Raw genomic sequence first — 27,499 nt, 5'->3', positions numbered from 1 at the left:
GCATATATGAGACTTATTCAAAATAATTTTTTAATTCACAGATGTAAACTATAAAACCTACGTTAGGTTTAAATTTTACATCTGAAACATATGACAAAGATTTTATTCTATTTCTTTAGCAGTGAATAATTTCAGAAGAATGTTTGTCTTTCATTTTCAGAAAAGTCAAATAGTATTTTTAAGTATTTTATTCATCAGAACATACTACTAAAATAAAATTAATAATAAGAAAGAACTAAATATCTGTAATCACATTCAAGCCAAGATTACAAAGTCATTATCAAGTAGAACACAACCTGCACCATTTTTAAATAATGACAAACCTGTAATAACAATTTAAAATTATTTTTCATTAATATTTTAAGGATTTTTTAGGGAAACGTTTACTATAGAACTGTACTCATTAAATTCATGAGTATGGCAATGATTTAATTAGATTAAGAAAACTGTCTTATAAAGTAGTTGAAGAGTAAATTGTGGAATTCAAATTAACCACACTTGAAAAAGAGTCTTTAATATTGAATTAACTTTCTTGTTTTGTATACTCCCTCAGTAGCTACAACTTGGTTAGACATTAAAGAGAAGGTATATTAAAAGGGATAGAGTATTATGCCTCCATCAGAAAGGATGAATACCCAACTTTTGTAGCAACACGGACGGGACTGGAAGAGATTATGCTGAGTGAAATAAGTCAAGCAGAGAGAGTCAATTATCATATGGTTTCACTTATTTGTGGAGCATAACAAATAGCATGGAGGACATGGGGACTTAGAGTGGAGAAGGGAGTTGGGGGAAATTGGAAGGGGAGGTGAACCATGAGAGACTATGGACTCTGAAAAACAATCTGAGGGTTTTGAAGGGACGGGGGGGTGGGAGGTTGGGGTACCAGGTGGTGGGTATTATAGAGGGCACGGATTGCATGGAGCACGGGGTGTGGTGCAAAAATAATGAATACTGTTACGCTGGAAATAAAAAAAAATAAAAAAAATAAAAAAAAAAAGGGGTCACACATAATTATAAGACTGAGAGCAAATTCATTTAAAAGTAAGTAGAGAAATCTTACATTCTTAACATCATATTGATCATTTTAATGGATTATGCAGGAAATCCTGACAATTGCTCAATCACAGCAGCCGTGCCAAGAACAGGGTAGGGTGATGGTATGTTAGTTATAAAAGCTACATTATTATATTTTATATATTTTATTTAGCTTTTTTATTTATAAATTATTTATTAATATTTTAATGTTATATGATTTATATTTATATATTATATATTTTATTATTTAAAACACATTTTACAAATACAGTATTTTTTAATCTACCCATTGCTTAAAGATCATGTAGTAGAAAGATGGTTTTCAACTAGACTACAATTCTCATTTAAGAGATTAAGGATTATTTTTGAATGGTACATGTAAGAAAAAACAACAATGGAAGAAGCAGGCAGGGCTCCATTACCTATGCCCCTGATTTATCCACTTCAACTCTGTCTTCACCTTTGTTTGTATATTGGGATTTGTGGCAAGTTTTCTTCTGAGAACAGGACTCTATAACTAAAACAAACAAAGAATAAAAAATAAACTAAATGTTTAAAAACAACTGATATAATTCAAGCTCTACAATGTCAAACATAGAAACTTAAGCCTTAAAACATGCTTACATTAATGCCAGAATCACCATCTAAGACCAATTCTTAACCCATGTTCCAGTCCTATGTATGCAATGACATATTGCTTCTCTTTGTATTAGTCTTTATACATTCTACTTAATTGCTTATTTCAGTGAGCCTACTCATTGTATTCCATGCATATATTAAGCTCTAGAGACGTGAAGATGGATAATACATAATTTCCTTACCTCCAAAATCTCAGCTTATTTAAAAGATAAGCAGAGAATATAAATTTTTCAGAGTATAGAGGTAAATGTTATTGTGAGGGGCGTAATACTCAAATAGAATTAAAGTTTGTTATGGCAGAAATATTCGAGAAAGAGACTTTATTCCTGATTTTCTTCATTCTGGGAACAAGAATCTTAATTCTAACATTCAGAAAATATCCAAATGGTTCATATATCTATATTAAATGGTACTGAGGTATTTTCATCTTTGTTTTAACTCAGAAATATTTGAAATTGACTAAAGGATTTATTAGGCATAACTAAGTTTACACTCATTTATGAAAAGTATATGGGATTTACTATATCATTATTATCCAATGAACTCAAAAGGAGGATGACTTTTTAAATTGCTTTCCAGTTTCTCTGCATTAAGTAATAAATAACATTTACTTTTTTTTTTTTTTTAATAAAAAAGAAGCTGTCTTCTAGTGTTTTTTTTTTTTTTTTTCCTGGCATTCACCATGTTCTTTTCCATGTCTTCCAGTCAATTCTTTTTTTTTTTTTTTTAAGATTTTATTTATTTATTTGAAGGACAGAGATCACAAGTAGGCAGAGAGGCAGGAAGAGAGAGAGAGGAGGAAGCAGGCGGCTCCCCTCGGAGCAGAGAGCCCAATGTGGGGCTCCAACCCAGAACCCTGGGATCATGACCTGAGCTGAAGGCAGAGGCTTTAATCCACTGAGCCACCCAGGTGCCCCCTTCCAGTCAATTCTGAAATGCTTATATTTCACTTCAAGTCTCTTGTTACTGAAGTCTTTTCTCCCTGTCACTGTAATGACTGATCTCTATCTCCGATCTGAATAATTTTGTCTCTTGAACCTGCATTGAATCCATGAGTTCCCAAAGGTATCAATGTTCTTTTGTCTGGTAGCTAGAGATGAGTTATACTTTAAATCCCTTTGGTTACAAGAGTTCCTCTGTTCAACATAAAACAAAACTCCCATTTGCACAAATGATACTCCCAGTGAATCATCATCAACAATAGCTCAGGACCTGACTTTGTAATCGTGTAGTAGTCAATATCACATGTAATGCATAAGGTGAAGCTCAGTGTAAGCTTAATTTATCAGAATTTGCTGCAGACTTCATTGGAAATTGTCCTACAAGGAAATATCATAACCTGACAGAACTCTTCTCTGCTTTGAGTTATATAATACTAGCTTCAAATATCTTTGAGATATTACCAAGCATCTATTTTACCAGACAGTGACTTAAAGATTCAGAGACTATGGCACATATTGCTTATACGAATGGTTTTTATTTTTTAGTATTTCACTGCAGTCAACTTTACTGCTTGTACTTCTATACCTGATAAATTATGTTCACCTCTGCTACATCGTGATTATTTAATCTTGTCTTTGAGTAAGCTTATGATCTCTTTAATGAGACATTATAATAAAGACACTTGAGCTGATGTTGTGAGACTGATTTTTCTTCATTAGCAGATTCTGATATCCTGAGTTTAATTTGCAATCATAAAGTACTATTAACGAACCCACGCATCTAATAAATTAGAGTGAACAAAGGAAAGATTGAGAAAATATCTTTAAATATAGGTAGGAAACATGGTTTTAGTTATTTTGGGTATTCAAGTCTCAAGTTTCTCTTATGATTAAAGAAACGAATGGTTTTTTACCATTGGTATCTAATTTGCAATTTCCTTCTTTGATGTTTTGCTGGCATCATGTTACTTAAATGAAGCAAATATGCTCTTATCTTTAAGCAGCTACTTAAATTCTTTTGAAGTATAGTGGAAAACAGTAGGGTTCTGGAGTTAGGAAGATCTGAGATTTAAATACCAACTCTGCCATTAAGTAGCTGTGTAACCCTGGGCAAGTTATTTAACTTCTCTGAGTTTCTTCTGTTTTGTTTATAAAATAAATATACTATTAAAGTAGAAGATTTTTTCTAAGGATTAAATGAAATGAAAAATCTATACAAATAGATTTAATACAAATACTACTAAAAAGTAATTGTTCTTTTAATGGCACATATTATTAATTTTACATACTGACATAATTTTTAATCTCAATAGCTTACTTTGAGTATGCAAATATTTTAGAATAATATCTAATTTCAACTAATTTTTTCTTTCAAATATTCTAGAAGCTTTCAATTAGTTTTTCTGATATAGTTTTCCCCCCCCAGGTCTCAATTTTCTTTTTCAATTGTGAAATCTACTTCTTATCTCCAGATAAAAGATATTTGTGTAGTAAGTCAAATCACTGAATGCTAAACCAGTGTTCCAAAACTATCAAATGTTTGTGTGGGAAATATACAGAGAAGACACTATAGTGAAGTCATTTTTTAATATAACAAAGTGTTTTGTAAAACATTCTGTAGAATCTTTAAGCTGTGAGCTAGTCTAAGAAAACAAACAAAACAAAACAACAAAATGAAGATGGAGATTTTAGATGACCCTTCTTGGAAATTCATAGAACACATAAGCCTTTAAGAATCCTTACAAGATAGGAACCTCAAGTCTCTTGAATCCAGTATTTTCATTTTCATTTATTTGAATCAAATGCAGTTGACCCTTGAACAACATGGATTTGAACTATATGGGTTCATTTATATGTGGACTTTTTTCAGTAAATATAGCATGCTACTGTAAATGTATTTTCTCTTCTTTATGATTCTCTTAACAATTTCTGTACTTGATTTCATCTTGTTGTAAGAATATAGCATATAATACATAACACAAAGTATGCATTAATTGACTACTTATGTTAACAGTAACATCAGCTTCTGGTTAACAGTTGGTTATTAGTAATTAATTTTTCATGGAATCAAAAGGTCTACATGGATTTTGACCTCACAGGGGTTGGTGGCCCTATCTCCCACATCTTTCAAGAGTCAATTATTTTTTAAAAAGTCAACTATAACTATTTTTTGGAATTAATTTTTGGAAATAAATAAAATCCTATGGAATTGGTGTTTGTGTGTAAAGCACAATAGTAAATCCTCTCACATGGCTTTGACATCACACCTTTACAAAGAACACTGAGCTCTGATCAACAGGGTTAGACAATACATATTTGTATCATTAAGACTCTATGTATTCCTTTTAAATGGTCTTCATTAAGTATACTGAGATATATCCTTGGCTGTTTTCTCATGGACTCACAAATTTCTATCTTAATTCTTAATACTTTAATGGCAAGAAGAATCACTAATGACAAACTCAAAGAAAAGGAGACAAGAGGCACAAAATATATTTCTGATCTGAGTATTAAATACCGATTTATAGTTTCAGAGAGGGGGCAGTTAGGTACAGAAATGGTGATGAATCTCTGAATTTGAGCAGAGGTAGAGATCAATAATCCAAGAAACTAGATGATAGAATGGTTAAAATGCAAAAGCTTTATAAATTTATTTTAAATGGAATAATTTATATAAAGTACATAAGCATATGCCTACCATATAGTGGACATATACTAAATGATACATTCTTTCATTGTTGGTATCCTCAATTTTTGGTAATAATGATAACCAACAATTTCAAAGCATGTCTTAAATTGGAAAAATGCTTTGGCAAACCATGTGTCAATTTGATATTTTTGTCTCCATTTTACAAATCTGCATATTGAACTCTGAGAGGTTATGTAATTTGTTTACACTCACATATTTAGAAAAGTACAAGAACTGAGAAAAAGTAAATAAAATGAATAAATAAATAAAACATTTATCTCAAACTACATTTCTCTTTTTACTAATTCCTATTAAGTGAATACATATTCACTTTTCTACTTATAAGTATCAGCTTTATTCTCCACAGGGAGCTACACCAAGATAGCTATCATATTTTTCTACTTAATTTGATTTCTAATTTGTCTCCTAAACAACCTGTGTCATACACTAATCCTTTAGTCTCCTAGATTGTTCTCAAATGTCATAACTTTTCATTTGTTAATGTTCCTCTTTATGTAGGAAAGCCAGAATTAAAATGTACAAAATGTACAAAATGTACAAAATGTACAAATGTAGTTTACTTCAACATTCAGTTTAAACTTTGTTTTCCTTATTCTTTAAAAGGGTTTTATTAATTTAAATTTTGATATGCATTTACATAAAAGCTGTGGTGTTTTGACTTCTTTTTACATGGACTATAATCATTCCAATCCTTACTTTTTCTGTCATTGTATAATTATTTTTGTACAGCTAAGAGTAGACTTTCATTTCTGCTTAGGATGTAGGAAGCTGCAATGAATGTTGCTGCTACCCTAACAACAAGAAAAAGATTAATAACCTACAAAATCAATACTTTCTTTGAGCCCATCAGACTACTAAGGTTAAAAGCAACTACATAAACCAATTCCTAAAGAGGACAGAGGGGACACAGAACTGTTCCACTTTTGGCAGTTTAGAAGAAGGAGATCACCATACAACTAAGTAAGAAGAGATAAAAAAAAAATAAATAATAATAATAATTACAGGTAAACTCAGGCTAACACACCAGTTTGGAATAGCTAGGGGCTCCCAGATAAAACGGGAGTCCATGTTAACTAGAAAGCTTTTTTTTTTTTTTTTTAGATTTTATTTTTATTTATTTGTCAGAGAGAAAGAGAGTGAGCACAGGCAGACAGAGTGGCAGAGGGAGAAGCAGGCTTCCTACAGAATAAGGAGCCTGATGTGGAACTCGATCCCAGGATGCTGGGATCATGACCTGAGCCAAAGGCATCTGCTTAACGAACTGAGCCACCCAGGCGTCCCTAGAAAGCTTTTCTTAATAGCACTTTATTTTCACAAGGAAGTTTGAGGACAAGATAAAAACAAAGCAAAACAAAACAAAAAAATGGAGAAAGTTATATTTTGTGACATGAAATGATAGGCGGCCAGAGGGTGACATGGTGGTGACAGGCTCAAAGCCCTGACTGTCTTCCTGGATGCTTCTTTCCTGCCATCTAAAAGATAGCACCACTAGGAAAGAGGCAGAAAACAGTTTCACATCAGGATGCAGAAAAAGATATTGCTTCTGGGGGAGGAATAGAAGCAAAAACTTCTACCCCTGAAGAAAGGAATAGGGGACTGAGGCTTAGAATTCTATGTATGACAAAGCATACATCTAGTATCACTGGGAAAAGACAGGAAACACTGTCCCAAGACCAACCATATATAGAAGGAAGAGTTTGGCTGCCAAGAGGAGGAAGAGAATAAAGCACAGAAATTTCTACTCCAAAGTCTAGTAACACAGGGTTAGTCAAGACTGTGACTGGACCAGGGAAATAGCAAACCACTATCTGTGCACTGCAGGCAGTTCAAGCAGCAACAGTCTGGCACCTGAGAAAAGACAAAAATGTATAGAAAGATCCTACTTAGGGTGCAGGTGTGCAAAACTGACTAAAGATGGAAAAGGAGCAGAAACACCAAAAAAAAAAAAATGCCTAGCACTGTACTCCTTGCCTTATATACAAGGTAACAATAGCCCAGTGATAGAGGGATTTGAAAATTATGTATCTGTATTAGCCAGGGCTCTTCAGAGAAACTGAATTAATAGGGTATGCATATACAGATGTGTAGGAAAAGATTTACAATAAGAAATTGTCTTGTGCTATTACGGAGACTGAAAACTCCCATGATCTGTTATCTCCAAGCTGGAGGCATAAACTGGTGGTGCAGTTTGAGTTCAAACCCAAAAGCCCAAGAACAAGGAGAACAAATGGTGCAAATCTTAATCTGAGTCCAAAGGCCCAAAGTATGACTTTCTGCCCCAGAGTTCAAGAATCAGAAGCACTGACTTCCAAGGGCAGGAGAAGAGTTATGTCCCAGCTCAAGCAGAGAAAGCAGATGAATCATGCCTTGCCTTATTCTGCCTTTTTGTTTTATTCAAGTCATCAACAGATTAGATAATGCCTACCTTCATTGGTGAGGGTCGGTCATTCTCTACTCAGTCCACCAATTCAAATGCTGATTTCTTCTGGAATGATCTTCACAGACACACCTGGGAAAAATGTTTTATCAACTATGTAGTCATCCCTTAGTCAAGTCAAGTTGACATATAGCATTAACCATCATAGTATCCCTGAAGATACCAACACCAATAACAAAACCCAAATTGAGTTCAGCTATGAACTAAATAAGCACATCCCCTACACTAACAGTATACCTATTTCTAATAATAAATATTATTTTTAATCTTTGTCATTGTATATATGATTTCTGATATTTACTTAAAAATTGAGGCACACAAAAATGTAAAACAAAATATTAAAATTATTTTCAAGAGATAAAGCAATCAGTGAAATCAGACTCAGAAATGGCCTGATACTTGACTATAAGTAAACAACTAAAATTAATATTACAGGATTTAAAAAGGTAGACAATATACACGTATGAAAAAATTTAACAAAATGTAGGCTAACTTAAAAAAGTAAAATAAAAATGCTAGAATTTTTAAAAAACACTCTTGGAGATGAATAATTCCTTTGACGGGTTTATTATTATACTGACACAAAAGAAGAGAGAAAAGAAAAAAGAGAGAATCCCAAGCAGAGAAACAATAGGAAACAGGCAAGCATATGTGTAATTAGAGAACCAGAAGGAGAAGAGAATTGGGGTGAGAGAAAATATTTGAAGAGATAATGTCCAAGAAAAGCATAGAACCCCTATCAGCATATATGTTAAGAGAACAAATCAAACCCCACCTACCTGGACCTATCTTATTCAAAATGTGGGGAGAGAAATAAAAAAAGAAAATCATGAATGCAATCAAGGGAAATAAAGGAAACTTTACATATCAAGAAAAATACAGAAATTGTCTTAAATGTATTGACTAGAAATAAAGCAAGCCAGATGACAATTATTGCCTCATTACACCATTGGAGGAAAAAAAAAACACCAAAAAAGCAAAAACATGGAAAACAGAAATGCACATAAAAGTATATCCTCCAGGGGGTACCTGGGTGGCTCAATCACTAAGTGGCTTAAGTGGCTTCCTTTGGTTCAGGTCACAATCCCAGGTTCCTGGGATCAAGCCTCACATAAGGCTCCCTGCATGGCAGGAAACCTGCCTCTCCCTCTCCCATTCACTCTGCTTGTGTTCTCTCTCTGTCTGTCAAGTAAATAAGATCTTTAAAAAAAAAAAAAAAAAAGTGTATCTTCCAGTATTGTTAAAATATCAATGATCCCAAATTGATTTGTGGATCCAGTGCAATTTCAAACAAAATCCTAGCAGGGCTTTTTTTTTTTTTTTTTTTCCCATGGGTTGGGGGACAATTTGATTTTGTTATAGATTGAAAAGTTTATTCTAAAATATTTATAGGTAAGTAAAAAACCTAAAATAATCAAAGAATTTTTGAAAACCAAGAATAGAGTAGAACTCCCAATAGTTGGTTTCAAGATTTAAATCTACAGTAATCTAGATAGTTTGATATTGGCATAAGGATAGACATGAAGATCACTGGACCAGACTAAACAGTCCAGAAATAGGACTACACATTTATTACAAATTAATTTCCACCAGAAAATGACAAAAAAAAATCAATGGAAAAAGAATAGTCTTTCCAAAAAATGTCGATGCACCAATTGGATATCTACACACAAAAAAAGATTTGATGCATAATTTGCAAAGTAAATAGAAACTAACACAAATTGAATCATAAAATTAAGCACAAACCACAACTACTTCTAAAGAAGTCATATGAGAAAATCCTTTTGACTTTGGAATCAGCAAAGTGTTTTTAGACAGGACACACACAGCAGAAACGATAAAAGAAAGCCAAATTGATAACTGTACTTCATTGAAACTAAAAATTTCTGGTCTTCAAAGAGCTAAATGATATAAAAAGACAAACTACATAATTGGAGAAAATATTTACAAATTTTATACAGACATACCTCAGAGATACTACAGGTTTGTTTCCAGACTACTGTAATAAAGTGAGTTAAATGAGTTATTTGGTTTCTCAGTGCATATAAAGGTTATGTTTATACTATACTTTAGTCTATTAAGTGTGTATTATCATTATGTTTTAAAAACACAATATAAATACCTTAATTTTAAAAAATGCTATGTTGCTAAAAAAACACTAACCATCATCTGAGCTTTCAGTGAGTTGTAAACTTTTTTGCTGGTGGAAGTTTGCCTCCCATTAATGGCTGCTGACATCGTGGTGGTGGTTGTTGATGGTTGGGTGGCTGTGGCAATAAGACAACAATGAAAAAAAGGCAACAATGAAGACTTCTATATCTATTTGTTCTTTTGTGGACAATTTCTCTCTAGCATGTGATGCTATTTGATAACATTTTACCCACAGTAGAACTTCTTTCCCAATTGGAATCCTGTCAAATCTTGGCATTTTTATCAGCTATGTTTATGTAATGTTTTAATTGCTTTGTTGTCATTTTACCAGTCTTTGCAGCATTTTCACCAGGAGAGAGGAAATCTCAAGCAGACTCTGTGCTGAACACAGACCCAGTTATCTCAGGACCCTGAGATCATGACCTGAGCTGAAATTAAGAGTTGGGTGTTTAACCAACTGAGCCACCTAAGTGTCCCAGAAGTAGATTCCATCTTAAGAAACCACTTTTTTTGCTCATCCCCAAGAAAGAACTCCTCACCCATTAAAGTTTTATCATGATATTACAGCAACTCAGTCCTATCTTCAGTCCTAGTTCTCTTGTTATATCTACCACATCTACAGCTACTTCTTCCACTGAGTCTTGAACCCCTCAAAGTTCTCCATAAAGTTTGGAATCCACTTCTTCCAAACTCCTGTTTCATGTTGATATTTTGACCTCTTACCATGAATCACAAATGTTCTTAATGGCATCTAGAATGGTGAATCCTTCCAGAAGATTTTCAATTCACTCACCATTAGAGGAATCAACTATCTATGGCAGCTATATCCTTACAAAATTTATATTTCTTAAATAATAAGACTTTATTTTTTTCTCATTTATTTTTTATTATGTTAGTCACCATACAGTACATCATTAGTTTTTGATATAGTGTTCCATGGTTCATTGTTTGCATATAACATCCAGTGCTCCATGAAATCTGTGTCCTCCTTAATACCCGTCACCAGGCTCACCCATGCCCCCACCCAATAATAGGACTTTAACGTTGAAATTTTTACTCTCTGATCCATGGAATGCAAAATGGATGCTGTGTTAGCAGACTTGAAAACAACATTAATCTCATACAACTCCATCAGAGCTCTGGGGTAACTAGGTTCACTGTTAACAAGAATATATATATTATATATATAATATATATATTTTAAGATATCATTTTTAAGTAATCTCCACACCCAATGTGGGGCTTGAACTCACAACCCTGAGCCACATGCTCTATCAACTGAGCCATCCAGCTACCCCCGAGCAGTAATATTTTGAAATAAGTCTTTTTTCTGAGCAGCAGATCTCAATAGTGGGCTTAAAATATTCAGTAAACCGTGTTATAAATAGATGTGCTGTCATCCAGGCTTTGTTGTGTCATTTAAAGAGCACAGGCAGAGCAGACTTAGCATAACTCTTAAGGGCCCTAGAAGTTTTGGAATGGTAAACGCACCTTGGCTTCAACTTAAAGTTACCAGCTACATTAGGTCCCTAACAGGAGAGTCAGCCTATCTTTTGAAACCTTGAAGCCACCATTAACTTGTCCTCTCTAGCTCTAAAAGTCCAAGATGGCATCTTCTTCCAATACAAGGCTATTTTATCTCTACTGAAAATCTGTTGTTTAGTGTAGCTACCTTCCTTAACTATTTCTAGCTAAGTCTTCTGAATAATTTGCGGCAGCTTCTCCAACAGCAGTTGCTGCTCTACCTTGCACCTTTATGGTCTGGAGATGGCTTTCTTTCTTAAACTTCATGAAGCACCCTCTGCTGGCTTCAGACTTTTCTTCTGCAGCTTCCTCACCTCTCTCAGCCTTCACAGAGTTGAGAAGAGCTAGGCCCATGCTCTAGATTAGCCTTTGGCTTAAGGGAATATTGTGACTGGTGATCTTTTATTCAAACCAGTCAAACTTTTTCCATATCAGCAGTTAAGACTGTTTCTCCTTCTTATCATTCATGTGTTCACTGGAATAGAACTTTGTGTTGGCTTCAAGAACTTTTCCTTTGCATTCACAACTTGGCTAGCGGACCCAAGAGGCTTAGCTTTCCACCTATCTTGGCTTTTGACATACCTTCCTCACTAAATTTAATCGTTTGTAGCTTTTGATTTAAAGGGAGAGACATACAGCTTTCTTTCACATAAACACTTAGAGACCATTGTAGCATTATTAACTGGCTTGATTTTAATATTGCTGTATCTCAGGGAATAGGGAGTCCTGAGGAGAGGAGGAAGGAGGGGGAATGGCTAGTTAGCGAAGCAGTCAGAACCTACACAATATTTATCAATTAAATTTGTCATCCTATATGGACATGGTTTATGGTTCCCCAAAACAATTACAATAGTAACATCACCATAACAAATATAACGATAATGAAAAAATTGAAATATTGTAAGCATTACCAAAACATGACACAGAGACACAAAGGAACAAATGTTGGAAAAATAGCACAAACGGACTGGCCTGATGCAGACTTGTCACAAAACTTCAATTTGTACAAAACATGGCATCTATGAAGCACAATATGTTTATATCCATTAAAAGGCTTGTATGAACTCTCATAATTCATAATAATAATAACAATAATACATCCACTAAAAGTAGAAAAGAATTGAACAGACTCTTCCTTATAAAAGAGACATAGATTGCAAACAAACACACTCAGGAAGTTCATTATTTATTGGGGAAATGCAAATCAAAACCCAAATGAGATTGATTACACACATATTAGCATGACTAAAAAAAATGGCAATGCTTAGTGTTGACAAGGATGTAGAACCGCTCTCATACATTGAATTCAGGAAAGCAAAATGGTACAACCACTTTGGAGAGCAATTTAGCACTTCATGTATAATATTTAAGATGCACTTATTATGGGGGCTTAAGTGGGTAGAAGAAGAATCAATGAAACAAGATGGAATTGGGAGGGAGACAAACCATAAGTGACTCTTAATCTCACAAAACAAACTGAGGGTTGCTGAGGGGAGGGGAGTTGGGAGAAGGGGGTGGGATTATGGACATTGGGGAGGGTATGTGCTTTGGTGAGTGCTGTGAAGTGTGTAAACCTGGTGATTCACAGACCTGTACCACTGGGGATAAAAATATATGTTTATAAAAAATAAAAAATAAAAAAAGATGCACTTATTATGTATATAACATGATATAGATGCAATATGAAAGTGATATCAATAATATAAATAATATACTATAATAATATAATATGCAATCAGGAAGCCCCCTCCCAGGCATCTAGCTGAGGGAATGAAGACATATATCCAGAAAAAGACCTATATACAAACATTTATAGCAGCAACTATATGCATAAAGAAAAAATATGCATCAACTGGTGAATGAATAAATAGATCTTGAGACAGACACACAATTAAATATTGTTTAACAATAAAGGAACCTAGTCCTTTATCTGATATGTCGTTTGCAAATATCTTCTCCCATTCTGTCAGTTGTCTTTTGATTTTGTTAACTGTTTCCTTTGCTGTGCAAAAGCTTTTGATCTTGATGAAATCCCAATAGTTCATTTTTGCCCTTGCTTCCCTTGCCTTTGGTGTTGTTCCTAGGAAGATGTTGCTGCGGCTGAGGTCGAAGAAGTTGCTGCCTGTGTTCTCCTCAAGGATTTTGATGGATTCCTTTCGCACATTGAGGTCCTTCATCCATTTTGAGTCTATTTTTGTGTGTGGTGTAAGGAAATGGTCCAATTTCATTTTTCTACATGTGGCTGTCCAATTTTCCCAGCACCATTTATTGAAGAGGCTGTCTTTTTTCCATTGGACATTCTTTCCTGCTTTGTCGAAGATGAGTTGACCATAGAGTTGAGGGTCTATTTCTGGGCTCTCTATTCTGTTCCATTGATCTATGTGTCTGTTTTTGTGCCAGTACCATGCTGTCTTGATGATGACAGCTTTGTAATAGAGCTTGAAGTCCGGAATTGTGATGCCACCAATGTTGGCTTTCTTTTTCAATATCCCTTTGGCTATTCGAGGTCTTTTCTGGTTCCATATAAATTTTAGAATTATTTGTTCCATTTCTTTGAAAAAGATGAATGGTACTTTGATAGGAATTGCATTAAATGTGTAGATTGCTTTAGGTAGCATAGACATTTTCACAATATTTATTCTTCCAATCCAGGAGCATGGAACATTTTTCCATTTCTTTGTGTCTTCCTCAATTTCTTTCATGAGTACTTTATAGTTTTCTGAGTATAGATTCTGTGCCTCTTTGGTTAGGTTTATTCCTAGGTATCTTATGGTTTTGGGTGCAATTGTAAATGGGATTGACTCCTTAATTTCTCTTTCTTCTGACTTGCTGTTGGTGTAGAGAAATGCAACTGATTTCCGTGCATTGATTTTATATCCTGACACTTTACTGAATTCCTGTACAAGTTCTAGCAGTTTTGGAGTGGAGTCTTTTGGGTTTTCCACATATAGTATCATATCATCTGCAAAGAGTGATAATTTGACTTCTTCTTTGCCGATTTGGATGCCTTTAATTTCCTTTTGTTGTCTGATTGCTGAGGCTAGGACCTTTAGTACTATGTTGAATAGCAGTGGTGATAATGGACATCCCTGCCGTGTTCCTGACCTTAGCAGAAAAGCTTTCAGTTTTTCTCCATTGAGAATAATACTTGAGGTGGGTTTTTCATAGATGGCTTTGATGATATTGAGGTATGTGCCCTCTATCCCTACACTTGAAGAGTTTTGATCAGGAAGGGATGCTGTACTTTGTCAAATGTTTTTTCAGCATCTATTGAGAGTATCATATGGTTCTTGTTCTTTCTTTTATTGATGTGTTGTATCACATTGACTGATTTGCGGATGTTGAACCAACCTTGCAGCCCTGGAATAAATCCCACTTGGTCGTGGTGAATAATCCTTTTAATGTACTGTTGAATCCTATTGGCTATTATTTTGTTGAGTATTTTCGCATCTGTGTTCATCAAGGATATTGGTCTATAGCTCTCTTTTTTGATGGGATCCTTGTCTGGTTTGGGGATCAAGGTGATGCTGGCCTCATAAAATGAGTTTGGAAGTTTTCCTTCCATTTCTGTTTTTTGGAACAGTTTCAGGAGAATAGGAATTAGTTCTTCTTTAAATGTTTGGTAGAATTCCCCCGGGAAGCTGTCTGGCCCTGGGCTTTTGTTTGTTTGGAGACTTTTAATGACTGTTTCAATCTTCTTACTGGTTATGGGTCTGTTCAGGCTTTCTATTTCTTCCTGGTTCAGTTGTGGTAGTTTATATGTTTCTAGGAATGCATCCATTTCTTCCAGATTGTCAAATTTATTGGCGTAGAGTTGCTCATAGTATGTTCTTATAATAGTTTGTATTTCTTTGGTGTCAGTTGTGATCTCTCCTCTTTCATTCATGATTTTATTTATTTGGGTCCTTTCTCTTTTCTTTTTGATAAATCGGGCCATGGGTTTATCAATTTTATTAATTCTTTCAAAGAACCAGCTCCTAGTTTCGTTGATTTGTTCTATTGTTTTTTTGATTTCTATTTCATTGATTTCTGCTCTGATCTTTATGATTTCTCTTCTCCTGCTGGGCTTAGGGTTTCTTTCTTGTTCTTTCTCCAGCTCCTTTAGGTGTAGGGTTAGGTTGTGTACCTGAGATCTTTCTTGTTTCTTGAGAAAGGCTTGTACCGCTATATATTTTCCTCTCAGGACTGCCTTTGTTGTGTCCCACAGATTTTGAACCATTGTATTTTCATTATCATTTGTTTCCATGATTTTTTTCAATTCTTCTTTAATTTCCCGGTTGACCCATTCATTCTTTAGAAGGATGCTGTTTAGTCTCCATGTATTTGGAAGATATTTGCAAACGACATATCAGATAAAGGACTAGTGTCCAGATTCTATAAAGAACTTAGCAAACTCAACACCCAAAGAACAAATAATCCAATCAAGAAATGGGCAGTGGACATGAACAGATATTTCTGCAAAGAAGGCATCCAGATGGCCAACAGACACATGAAAAAGTGCTCCATATCACTCGGCATCAGGGAAATACAAATCAAAACCACAATGAGATATCACCTCACACCAGTCAGAATGGCTAAAATCAACAAGTCAGGAAATGACAGATGCTGGCGAGGATGCGGAGAAAGGGGAACCCTCCTACACTGTTGGTGGGAATGCAAGCTGGTGCAGCCACTCTGGAAAACAGCATGGAGGTTCCTCAAAATGTTGAAAATAGAACTGCCCTATGACCCAGCAATTGCACTATTGGGTATTTACCCTAAAGATACAACAAACGTAGTGATCCAAAGGGGCACGTGCACCCGAATGTTTATAGCAGCAATGTCCACAATAGCCAAACTATGGAAAGAACCTAGATGTCCATCAACAGATGAATGGATCAAGAAGATGTGGTATATATACACAATGGAATACTATGCAGCCATCAAAAGAAATGAAATCTTGCCATTTGCGACAACATGGATGGAACTAGAGTGTATCATGCTTAGCGAAATAAGTCAAGCAGAGAAAGACAACTCTCATATGATCTCCCTGATATGAGGAAGTGGTGATGCAACATGGGGGCTTAAGTGGGTAGGAGAAGAATAAATGAAGCAAGATGGGATTGGGAGGGAGACAAACCATAAGTGACTCTTAATCTCACAAAACAAACTGAGGGTTGCTGGGGGGAGGGGGTTTGGGAGAAGGGGGTGGGATTATGGACACTGGGGAGGGTATGTGCTTTGGTGAATGCTGTGAAGTGTGTAAACCTGGTGATTCACAGACCTGTACCCCTGGGGATAAAAATATATGTTTATAAAAAAAAATTAAAAAAAAAAGAACAATAAAGGAACCAGTATTGATAACACCTAATAAAGCAGAATCATAAATTTATTTTGGAAAATGAAAGACACAGACATACAAGATTGCATACTTTACGGTTCTGTGCATATTACATTCTGCAAAAGGCAAAATATAGATGTAGAAATCAAGTCAGTGATTTCCAGGGCCAGGCTTGACATGGACTAACTACAAAGGTGCATGGTGAAACTTGTAATAATGGGAATATTCTACATCTTCACAGCAACAGTGGTTACACAATTGTATCCATTGGTTAAAACTTGTGTAATTGTACATCTAAATAGAAAATTTTACCATTTTCAAATTACATTTCAATTACCATGATTTAAAATAACTTAAATAGTTTCTTTATATTAATTTCTGCATCTAGGCTTTTCAAAACTTGGTTCTGCTATTCAGCATATTAGTAAACTTTCTCTCCTAGCTCTTGTATTTCACTGACTTGCAAAAAAGAGCTTTTAATCTCTCTTCAAGGTGACATTGATCAATTCAATCTATAGTGTCCGTATTTGGTTGACCAACAACTTTAAGCCCACAAAGACAGCAGCTACTAGACAGATTGAAGTAACATAGACTAGAAGGACATCAAAACTATGACCTTCCTCCGCCCTGTCAGCAGAAAGTTCTTGCAAGGCAGGCAACTGAACTACAGAAGAGGGTTAATGTTGATGAAATTATCTCAAAGTACCAATTTCTATTTTGAATTCCTTTATGAAAAACAAAACAAAACTCCTGTGGCATTCCATGTGTAAATTAGTGTGGATAAGTCTTACTGTCTGACTTTGTTTCTTGATCACACTTACCCTTTTTATTCTAAGGATATATGAATTCATGGTAATTGCACTATGCTTAAAATTTAAATAATGTTGGTGGTAGGTCTAGAAGGAAGATCAGCATACGTGCAAATCAATAGCTATATGGGTACTTTAGGCCAATAGCTCTTAACTTTTGAATAAGGATCCCTGTAGGTAGTCCATATTTGCTGAATCAATGAGAATGAGGTGAAACTTCTTCCCAGGAACAAAACAAAACAAAACAAAACATATATTTTATTTGTGTAAGAAGAAGTTCCAGAGACTGTGAATCCCATCTACCCTTTCATTATGAGGGCATCAAACCCTAAGAGAAGGATAAATATTATAATGGTTCATAAATACTTCCTAAGTTCTTGGAATTATTTTAACGTTCTTGAGAAGGTGATAAATTCAGCAAAGCAGTAGTTTACTTGTATAATCACTGAACAAATATGTATCAATTACATTTTGACATTGTATTTAGTGATTTTTATGCAGGTTCTCATAGCCTTTACTTAATGTATCTACTGAGAAGTTTCTTTTATATATATTATGTATATACATATATACATTTTTTATGAGAAGTTTCTTAAAAATACAAATTTCAGGATTTTACCTACTGAATCTCTGAATCAGATTGTACAGAATTTCTATTTTTAGATCTCCACTAGGTTCTTCTGTTAAATAGGCAGGTTTGGAAATATGGTTCAAAATTAGTAAATCCTATGTTACTTTTCAATGTTTTTATAAAGGCACAAGATTATCTAACATGTTCTTTATGTTAAGCTTCTAATGCTTTTAATGCAAAAAATTGATGATGATAAATTTATTTCTAAAGACCATGGCAGTAAATTCCATGCCTTTATAACAATTTTAAACATTTGTTCTGGGCAGAATAATTTATAGATGCCTTTAACAATAAGAAGGAAGAAACCATTACCAAGTGAAATACTGACTTTAAAGAACTAATAATATAGTAATAAAATAAAATATAATTTTCAGAGACTAACGCACAGATGTTCATAATTTTTTGATGGGAAAATATCACTGATATTAATACTATAAAGACCCTTAAGAATCAGCACTATTTTTTTAAATTAATTTTTTATTTTTTATAAACATATATTTTTATCCCCAGGGGTACAGGTCTGTGAATCACCAGGTTTACACACTTCACAGCACTCACCAAAGCACTATTAATCAAATATTAAATATTAGACAAATATTTAAAATATGCATATATGTTTGGAAATTTGTTCCTTCTCATCTACTCTACTTATAAAATATTTTAATATAAATTTGTTTCTATATTCTATGCCTTATAATTTGCTTCATAAATTAATTTTTCATTCTCCTGGACTACGCAACTTCCCTGTATATCCAGACAAATATATTCCCCCTTTTTACCCATGAAATTTGACACAATTTCCCTTATAAACTTTCAAGTCTTGTTTTGCTAAAAAAAAAAAAAAATGCAGTATACACGATTCTGAAAGGCTCAACTTGCACCAAATCCTTGTACCATCACTAGTTCTGATGAGAAATCTCTCCTCATATTAACCCTTACATATCCTATCCTATATACCTGTCTGTGACAAGCCTCCAATTCTTAATTGTGTCCTTATGACTTAAATATTGTTCTCATTTCTATAGTATTTACCCTTTTTGATTCAACAGGTACAGTGTGCCCACTATAGCCAGATATTAGGAATATAAAGACAAAAAAGAGAGTCTCTGCCATAGAGAGTTTACCATTTAGTGACAAACACCATAATATAAAATAACTGCTATAAATGGAACACAAATACAGTGTAGAAGTACAGAAAAATAGATGTAGATATCTGATGATGATTGCTATGTTATGTGAGATCTGCCCATAAAGATTTTACTTCAATACTGTGAATCAACACATTAGACCTTATTTATTTTCAAGTATTCTTGGAGACTGTAATTTGGACCTTTCACTTTTGCTAAAAATGAGTCAGCCCTCTGTAGAATTTTGTGGTTAGGACCAAAATGACGAGGTCATCAGGCATAGCAATAGAGAAAGGGAAAACTGTAAACTGGGGTGTTTTTCACAACCTCCCACTTTGACAACTCAGCTAACTTGCAGAAAAAAATGGCATCCTTGGAAAGGTCCTATTTAATCAACTTATTCCCAGGCCGCTAGTTAAAGCTCTTGGGAAATGGTACCATACCGGGGACTAAGTATTAGTATCTATTATTAAAAAGCTGGGAAATTGTTTAGACGCCTGGGTGGCTCAGTCGGTTCAGTGTCTGCCTTTGTCTCAGATATGATCCCAGGGTCCTGGGATCAATGGAGCCCTAAATTGGGCTCCTGCTCAGGAGGGAGTCTGCTTCTGCCTCTGCTCCTTCCCCAGCTCTCTCTCTCTCTCTCTCAAATAAATAAGTAAAATGGATATTAAGTAGGACATGGATTGTATGGAGCACTGGATGTTTTACGCAAACAATGAATCATGGAACACTATATCAAAAACTAATGATGTACTGTATGGTGACTAACATAATAAAAAAAGTAAAAAAAAAGGCTGGAAAACTGTAAGTCAGACTATATTTGTTGAATCTATGCTGTTGGTATTAGGCATAACATTCATCCCTGCTGCCATGTTCACTTTATGTGAGAGACAGTCTGTAAGGACCAGGGTGTTTGGGGAAAGAGGCTGAAAGCCAGACAACATATCATCTTGTTCATGTGATAATAAACATCATATTCTGCTGCAACTACTCCTTTCTGAGCATTCAGAGATGGATGAAAAAATATCTTGATATTCTGTGCTCATTCAGAGACATCTACCCAGATAGCTCTTCCATTTCTTCTTTGTCACTATTTTTCCAATGTGTTCCTTCCAATCTCTGATTTTAATCACAACCTATGAATCAGTGTGGGTTCTGCCTCTTACCATCTCTCATTCTAAGGAGAAAAAAAAAAAAAAAATCAACAGAACAGGTGTACTACTCCCAAATTCTGCCTACTGGGAGATCTTTTCTTCCCCACTTTATTTGGAGGCACCATGAAGTGAAATGATGGAGCTACTGTTTTCTACTTTGGGGTGCTTCTATTCAATCCTAGAGAGTCACTTGTAAATAAGGCTTGATTTTTCCTTTGTCACTTACTAGTCATAGGAAACTCCTAATGGGGTTCTAAGGATAATGATCGAGAGAGAGGGGTAATGGAGCTGGATTATGGGCTGTAGATGTCTAAGCCATTTGCTCATGTGACTTAATCTATGCCTTCAGGTTTCACTCAAGTCTGATCTCATGTGCGTTGCTTTCATTTGATGATAGACTTCTCTCCATGCCCAGCAATCCAATTGGTGAAGGATAGCTCAGGTTGTATTATAACTAGGTGGCTCATGGGAAGTGCTCATTCTCTGCTACAGACCAGTAGCAAGTCAGAGTCTACTTCTATCTAAAACAAGATAATGATCTGAAGAGAACGGCATTGCTTTGCTCTAAAATCTTAAAAGTCTACTTTGTGATTCACTAAGAAGAGTTTTTCCATCAGTACCATACACTATCCCTATCTGCTACCAACATTTTGAACATAATTAGATTTGTAGTATCCTTTGGCCCAAGTAGTAAAGCAGCTTATGCAATAATCTAAACTTATTGCTGAATTTTCTCTTTTCTGAGTGCTGATAAAAAATTATAAAAACCCTAATAAAGAACAAACTTTAAGTTTACCTGGCAAATGGGTTGGACTAAGAAACCTGAATAAGGAATATGTTGCCTCCAAAATCCAGAGACATTCTCTTCTTTCTTTAATAATAGGAAGAACTTGACACAGCAAATTTACTTTCACCTCCAAAGGGATTATCAGAACATGTCCAGTACATTGAAACCCTAGAAATTTCATTTATGTTGTAAGGCCTTGAATTTTTGTCGAATCCTTTATCACCTTCAGTTAGCCTGTGTCTCATTAAGGTGTTTAGAATAGTTCCTTCTTTTTTTAACCAGGTCCAGTCATTATGGTGTCATCTATGCAATGGAACAGTATGTTGTCCTATACAATTAAAAAAACCTGTTTTTTTGAAGTGCCTTTAGACTAGATGATATCCTCAGGACAGTTGTTAGATTCAGTCCTGAGGTACCTCAGCAACAGTGTATTGCTGACCCTCTGCTAAAAGTCAGAAAATTATATGTTATATAATTGTTATATATTGTAAATAATATATAATATAATATATTATATATATGTATATATATAATTATATTATATATACATATATAATAATATAATATAATAATATATACTGTAAATAATATATATAAATGTTATATGTTATATAATGTTTTCACCAATAAAATATCTGCTAAATACCACCTGTCAGGAGATTGTGGAAACCCCAGCAATGAAAACACATGATAACAGCTCTAACTGGAATAATTACCTACTTAGGTATTTTATAATCCACTGTTATTCTTTCACATCTGTCTACCTTTGACATAAGCCATCTAGACAAACTGAATATGTATGTCTTAAGAAGCACTACTCCTTCACCTTTTAAGTCCTTGATGTGGTAGAAGTGTGGTATTACATCTTATTATGTTGGTAGATAAAGGTAGTTCTATGGCCTTTACTTGTTTTTTTCTCTACTAGCCAAGGAACTAATCTGGTTTTCTGTCAGTCACTGGGTCCGTGCTCATAACCATGTATTTTATAGCTGGGACAAAATCACGTGATGAGTTTAGGTGCACACAGGCCTACTATGGTAACCAAACCGTACATTCAGTTATCTCTATAGATGTCTGTTTACTGGACTACATTACATTTTGGATTTCCAGGAATTGTTTGTCAGGAATTGCCCTAGTTAGAACTAGGGACTTAAAGCCTCACTGTCTAGATAAGCAACTTCTACGATACATAGTCACTTTGATAAACGTTGGCCACATTTCTTGGAGGAAGGCTAAGAGGTAGATTTACAGAATAAGTTTTTGTCTGTGTGGTCTTAACCTTTTTCAAGGAATCCAATATCCCCTTTATTAAGAGACTCTGGGTCCAGAAAACTGTCTCAAGAGTAAAAATAGGTTGAGGGGCCTGGACTATCTTGTGGAAATCAAATGATATCTCTCTTCAGCAAACCTAATGTTTTTCTGACTATACAAATCAATAAGATTCTATAGACTGACCATCTGCTTTAGTCCTAAAGATACCAAGATCAGTTGACTAACAACAAGGACCTCTACAGATCAAACCATAATGATTACTGTACTGCCTATACTTTCCATTTTTGTAACCATACCAACTTTAATTCTAGTGATTAAGTGTTGTCACTCAGTTCCTGCTGTCCTGGGGTTTTATCACACCCACTGAATATGGGGAATCCTGGGATTCCATTATCCCCATTGGATTTTGGGAATCCAGTTCAATGGCACCATTTACCACTGTCATCCCCGGCCTACAGGTAATAGCTACCCCAGAATTTTTCTTGGCTGCTGGAGATTTCCTTGAGGAATACATTAAGGCTAAGGAAGTGTCCTTGGACCAACTGAGGTGCATAGATTAGAGTTGGTGAGTGGGAAAAATCCATGCTAACAACCATTTCTTCCCAAAACTTTGGATACCTATTTTTCAGTATCACAAATACTGTAACATCATTATTCCTTACCTTTTGGTAAAAGGCTTAATCAACCTTTAAAGCAAACTGCTACAAATACTCTCAGACCCTTGTTTAGCATATTGAATGCAAAATCTTTGCTTAGTACATGGGCTCATTTAACACATTTTGACAATCCAACATTATAATCCTTTCACCATAATCCAAAAAACTTAGAACTTATACTTATAAAGACTCCCCAGATTTATGTCAATAAAATAATCCTTTTGGCATGCATGGCACCTCATCACACAGCTAAGAGGAGACTTGAGGGTTGTACATGATTTTCCAGTATTTACCTGTAGTTGTTATGTTTTTTGCTGAACCAAGGGCTATAGTGAGACAATATATGGGGGAAATAAGCATGTTGAAGGACCTCTGGACCTTAATGGCCATAAGAAACTATATTATTTTTTAGCTGCTAGTCAAAACGACACAAATAGACAAAATGTGGTCTATAAAATGGGTGTTAAGGGAGTTAGATATTGGATAAGGCCATTCAAAGATGTTCTGGGGCTACTATTTCAATGCCAGTCCTGCCAGCAAGGCATTTCTTAAAAATAAAATATGTTAGACTCTATGAGTAATTGATATAATAAAGCTCCATCAAGACCTTTAGGTTTTTCATTAAATGTCAGGCTTTGATGAATCTCCAAGGGCTGGATCTCTTTCCTGTTAGTGTCTCATATCCTGAACAGGACTATATTCCTTTGAAACATGGCTGCTTGAGGGTCATTCTTCAAAACTCTTTTCCACCTTTGACATTTTTATGGGCTGGCCCTTTAAAATAAAATATGAAAGGTTTTCACAATAATGATGCCCTAGTATGTAGTCACTGAAATAACAGTGTTGGTTAACCTGAGAGGGGAGAGGTGTCTTGGCAGACATAGGGATGATTTCCTTCAAAGCTGAGATCATGACTTATTGGTCATCTAAAAGGCGATACCACATAGCAGGTCAGACACATGGACTCTGGAACCTGAACCTCTAGATTTAAATCTCAGCTCTACCTCTTACTTGTTACGTGATGTGGGGAAGTAAATCTCTAGTGTTTAGTTTCGCCACTACAAAGGAATTGTAGTAGTAAATGTCTCCCAGGATTGTTATAGGCTTTCAATAAGTTAAGATATCTAAATAATTTAAGATATCCAATGTTTATAGAAATACAGGACTGTATCATTTTTAGTTCTTGATATCTTGTACTTCTTTGTCATGTCTTCTTTATTTACCATAATTTTGTATTAATCATCAAATAATAATAATAATATCAACAACAAATATTTCTATATTATTTAATGATTTACAAAGAGTAATACTAAAGTTATTTTTTTAACCTTCATATCCATTTTGGTAGGAGTAATTGTCATCTCTATTTTCCAATTAAGAAACCTTAGGTTCGTGAAATAATGGAGAGATGTCATGGCTTGCCAAAAATCACAAAAATAATGTAGACAGGATTTAAATTCATGTGACCTAATTTTACATTCCATCTTTTTGCAAATATAACTTAATTATGTGATTGGTGATGTTTACAAGGTTTATTTATGTAATTCCAACTTTCATGTACTTCCATTCCTTCCTTCCTTCATTCATTTCTTCAGAAAATAGCTCTGATGAGGCAGTATACCAGATAATTGGGGACAGTGAGCAAAAAGAGGAAGAGATAAAATTTTTTGTTATCCAGGAGTGACAGCCTAAATAACAGACAAAAATTAAACAGGTGTTTATGGAAAATATGTTTAAAAATGAAGATATATGCAATTTACATTATAGGAAGCTCAACAAAATACTAGCTCCATGAGGGCATGAAACTGATTTGTTTATTATGGCATCTTTAGTACATAGAAGAATGCTCAAAACCCTAGTGCTTAGTGACTATTTCTTAAATCAAATAAATCAGCGAATTATAAAATATAGCAAGTTAAGGAAAGAAGGAAAAGTACTGAGGAAGGAAAGGAAAAGTACTGAGGGAAGGAAAAAAAAAGGAAGGAAAAGTACTGTGTGCTATTGGATGGCATAATGGAGGACTTAATTTAAATAGGGGAACTAGGGCTTGCTTGAAAATGTACCAGTTAAGCTGACTGAAAAGAGGACAATAATCAGTTGAAGGGTGAAGGGTGAATGGTGTGATCCAGGTATGGGTAAATCATCTGCAAACCCCAAAGGTATCAATGACTCACAACAATGAAAAAACCAAAAAAGGGTCGTTCTGGCTGGAACACTTTGAAGAAAGGATAGGGGTACTAAATGGGGTAGGGGAGAGAGGGAAGGACCAGAAGCTAGAGGTTCTCAAAGGCCATAATGCAAATATTACAGTTTTATCCAACAATAGGAAATCATTGAATTATTTGCACAGAACATAATCAATTTATACCAACTGGTGATTATATAAAAATTAATCAGAGGTTGGTATGATTGGAAATGGAAGATGTTTTAGTAGTCCAAGTAAAAGAGGATGGCTGCTTGGATTAATTGGCAGTAGAAATAGAAGAAGTTGGAAAATGGTAATAACAATTGCAATAATTAAGATTAACTTCATGCTTACTGTGTGCCCATCCCAGTTCTAAGAGTTTTATATGTTGACTAATTTCATTTTTCATGCAATCTTGTGGGAATTAAGGTATTAAAAATGAATAAGATTCTTGTTTTTACACAATTAATAGTAGACAAACTTTTTTAAAAAAAATATTTTACTTATTTGACAGAGAGAGAGAGAGATCACTAGTGGGCAGAGAGAGAGGAGGAAGCAGGCTCCCTGCTGAGCTGAGAGCCTGATGCGGGGCTCAATCCCAGGACCCCGAGATCACAACCTGACCTGAAGGCAGCAGCTTAACCAACTGAGCCACTCAGGCACCCCAATAGTAGACAATCTTAAGTTTGAACAAGGACCTTCTTATTTATGAGACTGTGAGTCACAGCAATCTATTTACACTGGATAGACTGGAGATAAGACCTGGAAAGAGTTCATAATATATTTGATGATCTGTATATCTAGAAAAACTGTGAGGTTTCAGTTTGACTAGTTGGATATACGTGTCTGAAGCCCAGTAATAATTCCAGACTTACAATGTGATTTGAAGGGAATCCTTTTTTATTTTTTTAAAGACTATTGATTTATTTATTTTAGAGAGAGTGGGGAGGGGCAGACAGAGAGGGAAAGAAAAAATCTCAAGCAGACTCCCTGCTGTGCACAGAGCCTGATGTGGGACTTGATCTCACAACCCTGAGATTATAACTTGAGCTGAAATCGAGTCAGGTGCTTAAAAAACTGCTTAACCAAGTGCCACTTTCTTTTTTTAAAAGTTATATATAGATATAGATAGATATAGATATAAGTATAAATATAGATATAGATATAGAGCTCGGGAAATGGATGAGTTTGCTGCATGTGAGAGTGTGACGCAAAAAGAAGTTGAACTGATATTTGAGCAATGTTGAGACCAGATAGAACAAACATGTAAAGATGTAAAGAATGTGAAGATATGTAAAGAAGCTTAAAAACAGTTAGCTAAAGATGCATGAGAAAAACCAGGAAAGCATGGTACCATGACATGTATGAGTGTTTTAAGAAGGAGGAAATGGCCCACTGGATCAAATGCTGATGAAAGATCATACAAGCTGACTAAGCAGAACATCTGCTGGATCCAGCAAAATAGAGGTATTGGTGTCATGAGGGCAGAAGGCAGACCATAGAGTTTGGTGAGTGATGAATGTTGAAGAAGTAGGGAAGGATGGCTATTCATGGGAGAAAGCGATAACCATGGAAGACAGAGTGGGAAATGACATGGTTAATATGTATAGATGCATATTTTAATGTTATACATGAGCATATTTGCATATGAGTGGGGAAATCAGATAGAATGGAAAATATGGAAGAAACAAGAAAAAATAGAGATAACCAGCAGCGGAAAGCCGTATTAAGAAATTATAATACAGGCGTGCCTGGGTGGCTCAGTGGGTTAAAGCCTCAGCCTTCAGCTCAAGTCATGATCTCGGGGTCCTGGGATTGAGCCCCGCATCGGGCTGTCTGCTCAGCAGGGAGCCTGCTTCCCCACCCCACCCCCCACCGTGTGCCTCTCTGCTTACTTGTGATCTCTGTCAAATAAATAAATAAGATCTTTATTAAAAAATTACAATACAGAACCAAACAAAAAAAAATGGGACGGACTTAGGGTTAGAAGCTATATCCATTGCCATCTGCCACCAAGGATCAGCTTCTGAACTCCCTCTCTTGGCTGCATTTCAGAGGCCACATACAGGATTCAGAAGGTTGAACAGATTGACAAGAGTCGGTGCCTTCAGTCTTGAA

At 35.0% G+C, this 27,499-nt stretch overlaps 1 long non-coding RNA gene across 1 annotated transcript in view; it reads right to left on the bottom strand.

Moving 5' to 3' along the window:
* Window positions 1–1,494: 1,494 nt before the first annotated feature.
* LOC116585044 overlaps window positions 1,495–27,499 on the bottom strand; it is a 30,149-nt gene continuing 4,144 nt past the window's right edge. Inside the window, exons 2-4 of the long non-coding RNA XR_004283449.1 lie at window positions 9,929–10,032; window positions 7,754–7,837; window positions 1,495–1,555 (exon numbers count right to left, since the gene is read on the bottom strand). This is a non-coding gene — a long non-coding RNA (uncharacterized LOC116585044). The remainder of the gene's footprint in view (window positions 1,556–7,753; window positions 7,838–9,928; window positions 10,033–27,499) is intronic.

This window comes from Mustela erminea, chromosome 2, assembly GCF_009829155.1.
Source record: "Mustela erminea isolate mMusErm1 chromosome 2, mMusErm1.Pri, whole genome shotgun sequence".
Lineage (NCBI taxonomy): Eukaryota > Metazoa > Chordata > Mammalia > Carnivora > Mustelidae > Mustela > Mustela erminea.
The sequence above is the reverse complement of the archived record's forward strand: the minus strand, read 5'-3'. Positions and strand labels throughout refer to the sequence as shown.